The 10,000-nt window shown below is 39.8% G+C and overlaps 1 protein-coding gene across 1 annotated transcript in view; it reads right to left on the reverse strand.

Moving 5' to 3' along the window:
* The window catches only part of NACC2 (NACC family member 2), an 808,805-nt gene extending 800,012 nt beyond the window's left edge, over positions 1–8,793 (reverse strand). Inside the window, exon 1 of the mRNA XM_044058428.1 lies at positions 8,578–8,793. The gene's annotated coding sequence lies outside the window, so the exon portion shown is untranslated. The remainder of the gene's footprint in view (positions 1–8,577) is intronic.
* Positions 8,794–10,000: the final 1,207 nt, after the last annotated feature.

The raw sequence follows: 10,000 nt of genomic DNA on the forward strand, positions 1-10,000 counted from the left end.
GTTCCAAAGAAAACAGGGGACGTACATCCTATTTTGGATCTCGGGTCGCATGAACCAGTTTGTGTAGAAGTTGAAGATTCGGATGGTCACAGTGCAGTCAATTGTACCTCTCTTGCACAGCAATGACTGGATGTGCTCAGTGGACCTCCAGGACACATACTACCATATAAAAATGGATAGACGGTCCAGGAGGTTTCGCTCCTAATGGCACCTACAAGGCATCAACTACTGACAATATTCACACTGTACTTTCCCTGTTCTATCAGTTGGGCATTACAATCAACATGGCAAAATCCTCCGATTCCAACCCAAAAGCTGGAATTCACAGGCACTCTGTTGGATACCACCTCTCAGGTCGCAGCCTTACCTCTTCAATGGGTGTGACTTATTCTCGACCAAGTTCAAGCCTTGCTGGCGCAAACCTGTCCTCCGGCATCACTCATTTTCAGGACTCTAGGATCAATGGCAGCTGCCATTTATTTGGTACTGATGGGTCTGTACCATATGCGGGTTCTTCAGTGGACCCTTGCAGTTCAGTAGTCAGCGTTGCTGCATCCCCTTATCCTTTACCTCACCCCAGTGTGTCATTAGCATCTTTCAGGCATACAGGCAGAGAAGGGTATATAATGGGTCTAATGAGTGTTGAGCAACAATTAAGGAGCTGCAGGAATTCATGGGAAGTACTGGTTGTGTACTACATGTGACAACATCTCCCATATTCACCATATGTCTGGGCTATGGGGTAGGGTTGGAAGACTGAAGCCTTTTCTTACACAGAAAAACATCCCGGCCAGGCTAAAATTTTCAAAACAATACACAGTCTCCCAAAAGCATGTGGGAAAATTGTGTTATGGTCAGATAAGACCAAGGCTGAACTTTTTGGCCACAATTCCAAAAGGTATGTTTGGCACAAAAACACTTCATCACCAAAATGGTGGTAGCAGTATCATGCTTTTGGGGTTGCTTTTCTTCATCTGGGGCTTTAGTCAAGGTGGAGGGAATTAAGAAAGGTTCCAAATACCAGTCACTTTTGGCCCAAAAATTTCAGGTGTCTGCTAGAAAGCTGAGAATGAAGAGGAATGTCACCTTTCAACATGACAATGACCCAAATCATACATCCAAATCAACAAAAGAATGGCTTCCCCAGAAGAAAATTAAAGTTTTGGAATGGCCCAGCCAGAGCCCAGACCCAAATCCAAAAGAAAATCTGTGGGGTGACCTGAAGAAGGCTGTGTACAAGAGATGCCCTCGCAATCTGACACATTTGGAGCGCTTTTGCAAGGAAGAGTGGGCAAATATTGCCAAGTCAAGATGTGCCATGCTGACAGACTCCTGCCCATGAAAACTGAATGCTGTAATTATATCAAAAGGTGCTTCCACAAAGTGATAGTTTAAGGTGTGCTACTCTTTTATGCAAACACCTTATTGTACGCGTTTTCTTTTTTTATATTTTTCCCCTAACATATTTGTTTTTTAATTGAATTGTACAGGTTATAGGTCACATTAAAGGTGGGAAAAGTTTTGAAATGATTTATTGTGGTCTCATTCTTTATATCACAAACACCTGGCATTTTAACAGGGGTGTGAACACTTTTTATATCCACTGTGTATGTATACATGTATACATTTATATATTATCAGACACACATGCATGTATTTTTTTTTTTTATTTATTTAAAATGAATTTTTCATTTCAGGATTAAGCATTAAACTAGGCAATTTGCATTTTCTTTTGGACTTCTCATTTCTTGGAGTTAAACTGTCATACTACAATTAAGCATTATGTGCCACTTCCACATCTCTTGATTTGGTATTATTAGCAAACAGATTATATCAAACCCTATACTTAGTTTAGCCAAGTGCTACATATTTAGACTTAAAAACACCTCAAAATTCCAGCTGCTATATCATACTGTTTTTTCTAAAGCAATGAAAACAAACCTACATCATAGCATTTCATCCCTCAAAGTTCTTTTTATATAAATATAATACTTGAATCTAAAACAGAAAAATATTACAAAAGCTTAGTGCTGCACTTGTTTGCCTACAGTTCACAGTTCTAAACAAAAGCTTAAAATTCTTTCACAACCAACCAACCCTAACAGTCCGATATTAGACAGGGAAAACTTCAAAATGTGATACAAGTTTAAGTAGGGGCCTGGGCACAGAACAGCAGAAGCAACCACTGTCTAATAATAATCCCCTCCCCAATAAGCATACAAGACTGGACAGACTCAAATGTCCATAGCAAAAACCATGAATGCCTGCTTTCACATGCTGCCCATGCTGACAGGTTTATGCATCTACCCACTATAGAAAGGAGAAGATTGAAAAACCACAATGGCTCAGTGTGACATCTCCTACAGGGAAAAAGCAAGCCACCAGGTAAACAACCGCCACCAAGAGAAAAACAAAATAATGCAGTGTGCCAACTAATCCTGCAGAGCCAAATTGCCTCTCTTTTTAAGGATAGAGACCAAAATCCATTATGTTTATTACTTCTGTCAGTCCTATTACACTGTACTAAAAAGCAAAGGTGACTTTTTAATGTTATCTGATAAGCAAATTAACAAATCAGTTATGAATTGTTAGAAACAGGACGTTTTATCATGCTTGTTACTAGACCCAAATTCTAAACCATTAGCTGTCACTCATTTAAATAGTGGCAATAATTTTGCCACACTTCCATGGCTCCTACCGAAATGTCTCCCTCTGCATTGTTATTACATCTTATGTTCTGCTGCTTCCAATTCAATGCCCAAGGTTGAAGCCACTCAGTCAAATCATCTTCTTCTTTCGGCTTTTCCCGGTTAGGGGTCGCCACAGCGGATCATCTGTCCCCTCACGAATGGCAGTGGAGTTTTATGGTGTTGAGTTGCCAGCCCGGCACCCAACCTTCCACAGAAGGCACACACACATCCACGCACTCACACCTAGGGCCAATTTAGTGTCTCCAATCCACTCAGTCAAATGGGAAGAGGTAATGTTCAGGAGATAGTGTATTACAGCAATCAAAGTCTGGAAAGCAACATTACGCAGATGATTACATTTACTTAGTCCCCCTCTCCCCATGTGTGCCATACATCCATTAAGTAACTTTATTTTTCTATTATTTAGGCCTCAACTTCTGCCAGAGCAAATTGTGATGAAAGCACTCTTTCCACCATACAAAAGGAACAGCACTGTGCAGTTAAGTACGTTGAGATTTTTTTTCCATTTTTCTATCTCAATAGCTTTCTCAGATTTTTCACAAGCCTGCGCCTGAATCACAGAAAGCAGCACTCTGTGGGAGTTTGGGCAAGAAGAACCTGCTGATGCCAAATATGAAAATGCTGTCATCAGTAACAATGCTATACAGCAGTCTTGGATTTCTGAACTTTTCAAATTTAGAATGCCATCTGGTATTGCCCAACAGAGACCTTTGGCAAAAGGGCAGTACCACAGTCTGAAACTTCCAAGGACTCTAAAGAAATGTGGCAGGTTGTTATTGACAAAAGCAAACTTTCTCCTTACAAGACAACTTACTCAATTCTTCAGCAAACCCCACAGCATTCTATAAAGGCCAACAACAACCTACAATATTATGTCTGTATTTCAACCACACACCCACCCATGACTCACCACTATTCCACAAGTTGACTCCAACTTCTCAGTTGCAGTAACCTCCGGGTTCATATCTTCAGAAATTCTTAACTATGCCTTCCTGTTCATCATCTTCTTACGGCTGTTCCCGTTAGGGGTCGCCACAGTGGATCATCCATTTCCATTTCTTCCTGCCCTCTGCATCTTGCTCTGTCACACCAACCACCTGCATCTCCTCTCTCACATCCATACACCTTATCTTAGACCTTCCTCTTTTCCTGTTACCTGGTAGCTTCATCCTTAGCATCTTTTTCCCAATATACTCCGCATCCCTCCTCAGCACATGTCCAAACCAATGTAATCTTGCCTCTCTGGCTTTGTCTCCAAACCTTCCAACCTGGACTGACCCTCTAATATACTTATTCCTGATCCTCTCCACCCTCATCACACCCAGTGCAAATCTTAACATCTTTAACTCTGCCACATCTAGCTCTAACTCCTGCCTTTTTGTCAATGCCACTCTCTCCAACCCATGTAACATAGCTGGTCTCACTACCCTCTTGCAGACCTTCCCTTTCACTCTTACTGGTACTCGTCTGTCACAAATCACTCCTGACACTCTTCTTCACCCACTCCATCCTGCCTGTATTCTCTTCCACACTCACCACTACTCTGAACTACTGATCCCAAGTATTTAAACTCATCCACCTTTGCCACCTCTACTCCTTGCATCACCATTCCTCTATCCTCCCTCTCATTCACACACACATATTCTGTCTTAGTCCTGCTGACCTTCCTGCTGACCTTCATTCCTCTTCTCTCTAGAGCATATCCCCATCTCTCCAGGGTCTCCTCCACCTGCTCCCTACTCTCACTACAGATCACAATGTTATCTGCAAACATCATAGTCCATGGTGACTCCTGTCTGATCTTGTCTGTCAACCTGTCCATCACCATTGCAAATAAAGGGCTCAGAGCTGATCCTTGATGTAATCCCACCTCGACCTTAAACGCATCCGTCACTCCCACTCCCGACTTCCTCATACAATACCACAACTCCTCTCTAGGCACCCTGTCATATGCTTTCTCTAAGTCTACAAAAACACAATGAAACTCCTTCTGACCTTCTCTGTACTTACAAAACTCTCAGAGCAAACATCGCATCTGTAGTGCTCTTTCCCGGCATGAAACCATACTGCTGATCACTAATCATCACGTCCCTTCTTAATCTAGCTTCCATTACTCTTTCCCATAACGTCATACTGTGATTGATCAATTTAATCTCTCTGTACCAAAAACCAAGAAAAACCAGAGGCAACTCCCAGTAAGGAAAACAAATAAAAACCAAATAAACAGCAGCTCTAGGAAAAACGGTTCAAGATGACTTTATCAGTCTAAAAAGTGTACGTTGCCAATTACAAGACGGAGCCAAAATCCAGAGTTCAAACCACAGTGGTTTGAACTCTGGATTTTGGCTCAGTCTTGTAATTGGCAACGTACACTTTTTAGACTGATAAAGTCATCTCCAACCGTTTTTCCCAGAGCTGCTGTTTATTTGGTTTTTATTAATCTCTCTGTAGTTACTACAGTTCTGCACATCACCCTTATTCTTAAAAACTGGTACAAAACACTTTCTCCATTCTTCAGGCATCCTCTCACTTTCCAAGATTTCATTAAACAATCTGGTTAAATCTCCACTGCCAGTTCACCTAAACACCTCCATGCTTCCACAGGTATGTCATCTGGACCAACAGCCTTTCCATTCTTCATCCTCTTCATAGCTATCCTTACTTGCTCCTTGCTAATCCACTGCACTTCAGGATTCACTATCCCCACAACATCCAACCTTCTCTCCCTCTCATTCTCTTCATTCATCAACCCCTCAAAGTACTCCTTCCATCTGCTCAACACACTTCTCCTCGCTTGTGAGTATGTTTCCCTCATTATCCTTTATCACCTAAAATGCAAAAAGGAAAAAGCAAGAATATAAGATATTTGTACATCATACAAACAGAATAAATCTAAACAATAGCTACTCAAAACACAAACATATACACAATACAAACAGAATACATCTAGTTTCTCTATAGAATACAGTAAACATCTGCAAATAAAATAATGAAGTACTGGTCTGTAAATGCATACTATCATAGGCGTTGCACTTTATATGAAATGTGAGCTAGGCTGCAGTACACACTTCACAGAAAGTTATACAGGGATTGTCAGAGTGAGCCATAATGAGGGGACATGAAGCAGGTGTCTATCCAAAACTATCCTGTTAATTAATATACTGCCCTTATTATTTAGATTTGCTAACCAGGACAGAGCACCGATCCAAATAGACCACTTTCAGACCAACCTAAAAGATGCATAATGAGTATTCACAATTAGTTGTAATAATAAGACACACTGTGCAAAGTCCAATAGTAATAGTCATGGCAGGCAAGTAAATAGTGTTAAAGTATACATGTAGACAGTAGGACTAATAACTCAAGCTGCACCACTTAAATAAATGTACAGAAGACTGTGCTACGCCAACAACTAAAAAAAAAGTTTACAAAAAGTGCCATCAGTTTCAGTCAACGTATATCTTGCATATAAAGAAGCAATTTCCTATCTGGTGTTGCACAAAGCATGATTGCATTTCCAACAATAACATTCTTTCCTAACTTCTAATGCAGCTGCACAGCATTGAAACCCAGTCATGTAATGTTTATTTTGGGTTTCAATCACCATACGAAAAACATAAAATTAAACTACTTATGTGTCTATACTTTTGGTTTGAATTCGGCTGCATCTGCAGCGTTTTTCAAAATTCATCTGTACTCAACTTAAGAGACTGTTCCCTATCAATATTATCTGCAAATCCTAATTAACCAGCATCCCAGCTCCTCCTTCCACCAAATGAACAAGCTTACAGCTTTAGCCATTTCCTCATAGTTCCCACCCCCATAATCCCAGTCAAGATATTATTTAATATGTGCAGCTATAAATAGAATTTTAACCACATTAATATTGTCAAATACCACATTAATATTGTCAAATACCATTTAAAACAAGAAGATGCAAGAGAGTGAAAAACTCAACTTTGGAAAAAAAAAAAAAAAATCACAAACATTAGGATTATTCAACTTGAGAAAGGCCTGCATTTTTTTTCCTTACAACTTTATACTATATCATCACTTCAGCACTGCATTTTGTTTGATCCTGCACTGATCTTTAGAGAAGATATTGCCTTATACAAAATGTTGTTTCTTATGCACATTTCAAGGTCATTACCGACAACAAGGAAACAATCACATTCAATATGTCAAGATATCAAACACTATAATGTTCCTTACAGACTGAAATTTCTAAAAGAGAAAAAATACAGACCAAAAATAAATACTGATGTGGATGTGACATACAAATGGTCACCTGCTGTCTTCCTGCTTTGCCTATGTTACACTTTTTAAACAGCACAATGCTGCAGTCAGTTATTAGACTGCAGTGTACTGTGCCAGACTAAACAAAGATCAAAAGTGAAAAGTATGCCAGATGCCTTCCTGGTATCCGATGATCAGCAAATTATTCCATTAGCTTAAGAAGTACAGAAGGATACTTCCACAGCACTCAACCTCAAAAGTACAAAATGACATGCAACTGGGGGCTGTGTGGCACACACTTATGACTGACTACATTACAAGAATGGTCCACAGCAATAACTGCATACTCAAACAGCTGACTTATGAAATTTAAACTACACTTCTTTTGCAAGAAATCATTTACATGCCACTGTAAAGACGCGACTTATTTCAAGAGGACCTCTACGGGGTCTTACTCCCACGCAAATAGTGTCTGCAGTCTATTCTAATAGCTCACAGCAGTTATGAATGCTACGTGAAATTTAAATGCAAACAGCGCTTTTATAATAAAATGTACAGATGCAATGGAGAATGGGTCTACACGATGTATTAAACTAAAACTGTGCCATTTTGCATTTCATACCTAAGGTTCCATCGGAAAAGAGAACAAATATGAATAAATGCCATCTTGGAATAATTTAAACTACCATTTACTGTACAAAACATGCCTGTGAAAATAGCATACGACAGCACGTCAGACAAGTCTGTAATTAAGCGTACAAAAAGGGAACAATACACATCAATGACGCTTCCTAATCAATGCCATCCTTCATCAGAGCCAATGCGTTCACCTACACTATGCCGCCACTACCTCCTATGAGAAATGTACATTTTGCAACACAGCACTACACAGAAATAAAAACGTTTGGCTAAAACTATTAAGTGAATACTGCCCGGACGCACAATAAGGATAAGCAAAATATTTTCATTTCCACAGACTATGACAAACTGGTTATACGAGATTTCAATTATTTAATCAAATAAGGTAAAGTATCAGAAGCTCATATAAATGCTTTTCACACGCATGGTACCTCTACCTAGTGGAGATGAGGAAGCATTCTGCATCACCCTACAGAAGTTTAACTAACAGCAAAATACGCAATTAACAGGGAAAAGGAAAGGCACGGCACAACACGTAACACAATTTGATCATACAGAACTTGCAGTGGGTCATTCTAGACTGCAGGTTACAATAACTCGGTGCATGAAGATGCAAAAATCACAACAAAGATGTCTACTTCTACACATACCATATTCATAGTTTTGCGTCGAAAACATACTGAGACAAAATAAGTAAATTCTAATTCTGACCAAACAAATTACTTATCAAGTCTTTATCATCAACTTTTAAAATTCAATGCCAAGGAGTCGGAAAGTCCAGTGTGGGTCAAAGCCAAAACCCCGCAGTGGCGGCCTTTCCTGCGGCTTCTCTCAACGGCACAACCACAAACCCACAGTGTTATGGAAAAAAAGGGGGACAAACTGGAAGCATTTCGCAGTGCACTATCAATCCGCAACTATGACCAAATTGCTTATATCACTAGAATGCTATAAAAGCAAAGTGAACAAAAGTTATCAGTTTTCATCTTACCTGCAGGTTAAACCCCATGAGACAGACTACTGGCTGTCCTGAAGTCTTTGGAGTGTGAAAGTAAGATTTTCACTAATTTATTTTTTTATTTATTTGAACACAACTACCACAGGCCTATAGTGTTGTATTCCACTCGGCACTCCTATTCCAACCCGTTGCTCTCCTCCCCTATCCAGACTCAGACACACAAACACACTCGCGCACACACACACTACATGCATGATACAGCAGCAGGAAGTGACTGCGCTCACATGGACTTGTACTAACTCTGACCTCACCCATCATAGCAACAAGGATTTAAAGAGCCCTAGACGCCTTTGGGACGTGTATGGATGAGGTTTCAAAGTACCACTTATAATAATTTTGGTCATTCAGTTTTCCGTCTACTGTCACTGCGGTTGTTCCTTATTGTGAATAACATACTTATCGGGGGGAAGGCAAAAACTTATTTTCAGTACAAATGTGTTCATCAACTCAGGTCAATTTTAACAGCGTTCAAGAAACATATTTTCCATGTGACAAGGATATTTAGGAGTAAAAGCTTTGAGTGTGATTCATTATGATGAAATTCCGTTGCCTTTTCTTTAACTACCAAATAAGTCATCGCACAGTCATTTTGGTGGAAATGGCAACAAACATGTATTTAGTCAATTATTTAAACCACTTACTTCCAAATGAAGGCAATCAAATTACAATTAAGTGCACATGAACACGCTTGGAAAAGTTGTTGGGTAAATAAGTAAAACAATCACGTAGTTAAAATAAAGTGGTACACGACTTAATGGATAGAAATGATCACAGCTATGAATAAGTTCAAAAACAAATATTTTCGCCAGTTAGATTTTTGCATGACAATTCATTTCAATGTACTTAAACTTTATAAGGGCAGATACATCATCCCTTATATAACCCAAAAACTGAATGAACGATTTCTTGAAGGAGCACCCCTATAACAAATTATGCATGCAAAATTCCTCTTCGGGGTAAGCCTTATAAAAAGTAAATGTGGCATCTCTGTTCCATGGAACCATAAAACCAAGGTGCAACTCCTCCACCCAAAGAAGGCCAGGAAGCAGCAGTATTCTGCTAGGAAGAGCCTAAGATATAAACAAGTTTTATGCCCCCCCCCCCCCCCCCCCACCACCTTTGTACGTTTCATGTCTGACCATCCAAACCCGCATGAATATGACAACCTAGCCTTCCTAACACATAAATCTTAACGATAAAGCCAAAAACCCGAATCTGTTTCGGGAAACAGTAAATTCCTTCCCAAATCATAACGCAAGCACCATTACATGGCCATCGACCACATGCCTAACCTTACACAAAAAACACATCCGTCCCACTTATACTGCTTTCCCTGATTGTCATGACAGGAACAAGTAGATAAGTGATTACCTTTTCCTCCTAATCTGGTTTGATA

The sequence above is a fragment of the Protopterus annectens genome, chromosome 16.part0 (assembly GCF_019279795.1).
Source record: "Protopterus annectens isolate FY-2018-M chromosome 16.part0, PAN1.0, whole genome shotgun sequence".
Taxonomy (NCBI): Eukaryota; Metazoa; Chordata; order Ceratodontiformes; family Protopteridae; genus Protopterus; species Protopterus annectens.